Source organism: Lepisosteus oculatus, unplaced genomic scaffold (assembly GCF_040954835.1).
Source record: "Lepisosteus oculatus isolate fLepOcu1 unplaced genomic scaffold, fLepOcu1.hap2 HAP2_SCAFFOLD_57, whole genome shotgun sequence".
NCBI lineage: Eukaryota > Metazoa > Chordata > Actinopteri > Semionotiformes > Lepisosteidae > Lepisosteus > Lepisosteus oculatus.
In genome coordinates this window covers 1,027,777-1,031,868 of record NW_027168117.1, presented here as the reverse complement: position 1 = coordinate 1,031,868, position 4,092 = coordinate 1,027,777, and positions in this window count along the sequence as shown.

Below are 4,092 nucleotides of genomic sequence, written 5' to 3'. Positions count from 1 at the left end.
CGCAGTTACGGCGTTTATTTTACAGTTAATGTAACAGGGTGTCATTATATTTTTCTGTCTTTATGGTGGCAGACCACTTAAATAAATCTGAGTAGGCGGTTTCTACAAGTGGGTCAGATAAAATATTAAATATACAGTAAAAGCTCACACCTATTCATACCCTTTATGTACTGTATATCTACAATTACGTATACTACGTATACAGTTATCGTATACTATAATACGATAACTACCATTACAAAATGTCTCCCTTTTGATTTGAAGTGGTTCTTTTAAATAAGTAAATTGCAATCACTTAGCCTACATCTGAGCTCCTAATTCATCGCGACGACGGACTGAGACTCCAGTCGGATTTGTGAGAAGTAAAGGGGTGTGCCTGTTTTAAAACCGATTCATACGTCTTAAACACATGGACATAGATAGCAGTCTGTGTTATATAATTTATCTTTTTATTTTATTTAAATTTAAGTATCACATACACATTTTCAAAGTAACTGTACCCCTTTTAATTATGATCCCCATCGCTCACAGCTCCGAAGGTGAGACGAGGGCTACTTCAGATGGGATTTCCAATATTTCTCTCTTAGCTTGTATACCGGTGGAAAGGAGAGGGGTCTTAAAACGTGTTGATAGTAAGATTGGGATGTATTTGCAGTCTAGATATAGTTTTTTTAATGTTCGGACCCGCCACAGATTCATTTTCTTACGACTGCTTTTCTGGATGACAATGACAATGCAAACGATGGTGTTAAGGCGAGGCTGTGCCTTAAGGCTCCTCTGCTTACAATATTCAGCGCGTAAATCGCAAACGAGCGCCTTCCCTTACGATGAAAATGCAGAAAATAAGACCACGAGATTTAAACCTACGGCTTACAAATTTATGCGTAAACACTAAAACCGTATCTTTAGCAAAACTGGCGAGACAATGTGTTTTATCATTTAAAAAAGTACTGGAAAATAATTAAAGGTTATCACGATAAACAGAGGTTACTGATCTACTACTGTACGCTGTGACCAAAAATGAGAGTCCCCCGATCCTCGCAGCCTTCATGCTTTGGTCTTGGCCTGGCCGTTTTTTTTAAGATAATGGGGTCAAGTTAAGAAATTATGCAAGTTTCTAATCAAATCCAAGGGCGCCCCGATCTCCTAAACATCTTTAGAAGGCCGACGGACCACACTGCACGGTCCGGGTCCGGGTCCTGACCCGGTTCTGGATAATGCCAGCTTAAAGTGAAAAATTCTACTGTACATATTATGTTTCTTATTATGGTATATATGTATAATGTGGCGCGACCGCTTCACGAAGCTAGAAAGAAAGTTATCCGCCATTTTTATTTTACCTGCAATTGAATTTGCCATTAAAATCACGATTAATACCGCAGCTGCTAAATTACTTACCTAAAAGCGTTCAGATACAAAAGCACTTGAGCTGTAATGTTTATATACTGTTGGCCCGATGACCTACTTCAAGAAGAATTGTTACATAGACCGCCAAGGACTGTCATCACACTTTACGTCATAAAGCGCTTTAAAACTTTAGACAAGTTCAACACCTCATATTTTGTACTGTTTATCATGGTAAAAGCAACTCAAAGCAATTCTAAAAATGATCGAAAGGTAAAAATACAAGCTTATACGAGCTGTCGTTTTAACATTTATAACATATATTTAAACAAAACATATATAATCTATTTTAATAAAATAGAAAAGTGTTCTTAGTCTTCACTTAAAAGCTGTTAGAAGCTGCCTTTCTGACAAGAGAGTTCTGTGAGTTCCACAGTCTCAGTGCATTAAAGTCAAAACCAGTTGCTTTTTATTTCCTGTTTTACGACAGAGCAAGGAGGGTGTCCACAGACCACTGTGCACCTGCAGACTGATATGGGGGGTAAAAAGTCTAGAAGTTAGTAAATAAGATTTTAACACATGTTCTAAAACAAACCGGACACCTGTACAGTGATGCCAACACAGTGCTCTGAGCTCCTTCTTTGAGTTAAATCCTAGCATCTGCATTTTTTACAAGTTGTTGCTATGGCAGAGCATGACCAGAGCATAACAGAAACCACCCATTTTCTAACCGCTTCATCCAATTCAGGGTCAGGTGGTCAGGGGGTCGCGGGGCACGGGGGAGCCAGAGCCTCAGAAAGTAATAAGCAGGAGATACCTGGGACTGGATGGTAGTCCAATGCAGGGAAGACACAGACACTCACCAATTATCCCAGAAGCCAATTAACCTACCAGTAGTTCTTTGAACTGTGGGAGGAAGCCGGAGCACCCAAAGCAAACTCATGCAAACATGGGGAGAACATACAAGCTCCATACAGATAGCACCCCAGGTCCAGAAGTGTACCCAGGGCCTCAGCACTGTGAGCTAGAAATGCTAAACGCTGGGCTACTGTGCATGCTAATTTCTAGGCATCAGGTGATCAATCAGGTAGTGTTTCTCAGATAAAAGGACACCAGTTATTTAGTATGAGATTCAAATTGACCTCAGAACAAAATATAACTTATGTTATATAACTTATATAGAACTTACTACAGCATAACTGTCTTATTTGGCTCTTGTAGAAAATATTAACAGCATGCCTATTAAACATACAGTATCTAGCAATCAGCAATCAAAATAAAAACATTTCCAAACATGGAAACTGCCCAGTTAATGAAGCATTTCAAAGACATTAATCTATTCAATAATTACAGTTTTAAGTAGATAACAGATTTATATTCAGATTACGAAAGCATCATAACAACTGCTGCTTGTGTAAGGAATCCATGAATACCACTGTACATGAGAATTCCACACCTATTTGTAATCAATACACAAAATCCTATTGAATTTCAGGTACTTGTTTATTCAGCATTGCTTGACTCCGCGGACTCCTTGTTGTTTCAATATTCTAGCAATAGGACTAATCGCCAATACAGTGCCGTTGTAATCTATTCCTTCTGCCAGCAGAGGACGGTATTCGCACAGCCAGTTCAGGATAAGATACAGTCCTCGCAGTTCACAGTACAACTGGCCAAAGCCGTATTCGGAATATGCGCTCGATAACCTCGTTTAGTTTAAGTACGGCCATATTTCATATCAACCCACAGATGCATTACATAAACACTAGAATTCTGGTTGTACTTAAATTGACCTTATACGTTTTGGATTATGTTTAACCTTCTTCAATTTCTTCAACCATATTTTGAGATGATTACGTTTACAGAAGCAAATATTATTCAGTGCTTTTTCTTCACTCCTTTAATCAAACCCACATTTCTATAAGGAGGGCCATTGTGAAACTCCCCAAAGTGAGCTGAATTAATCTTTCATTCTTCACACCTGCGAAGTCATTCCTTCATTGTGTAATATGAAGGCCTTTCATTATTCACGTATACTACAACATCTGAAAATAATGGGTCTTGAAATAGTTGAATGAAAGAAAATCCTGAATAACTCCTCCAAATGCGTGTTACACTTTCATCAAGTACACACACTTTGAATGTGATGAACTATAAAAAGTTATTTTAACCATACCCAATGGAGCTCAGGAGTGCGATTGCATACACAATCATGTTTTCAGTGTTTGGACATCAGCCGTACATCAGAACAATCATTTCACTAACACAGCTCCGTGTTGAGTGACTTCCCTCCAAGAACACAAAGTCACTTTCCCTTAGCAATTATTGCATGGACTTTGATTATCTGCCTTCTGCATCAAGCCCTGTATTATATACGGTACAAAGCCAAGCTTTGGGATAGTGCTTTGTTTGGATCCTTGTCTTGATCCTTTTGGATCCCAGGCTGCTCATTTGCAAATGAGTTTTGACATTAATTATAGTGACTATAGCAATGAGCTGGCACTGTGGTTCACAGAGCTGGGGTCCTGGGTTCAATTCCTGGGGTGCAGTCTGGATGGAATTGTATGTTCTCCCTTCATTTGTGTGGATTTCTTCCAGGTGCTCCAGTTTCTTCCCACAGTCCAAAGACATACAGTACTAGTAGGTTAAGGTGGAACTACAGTCCCAATTTTGCAGACACAAAATTATTTAATTTCAGTCACAAAATAAAATCATTGACATTATAGAAAAACTTTACAAACTCAAAAT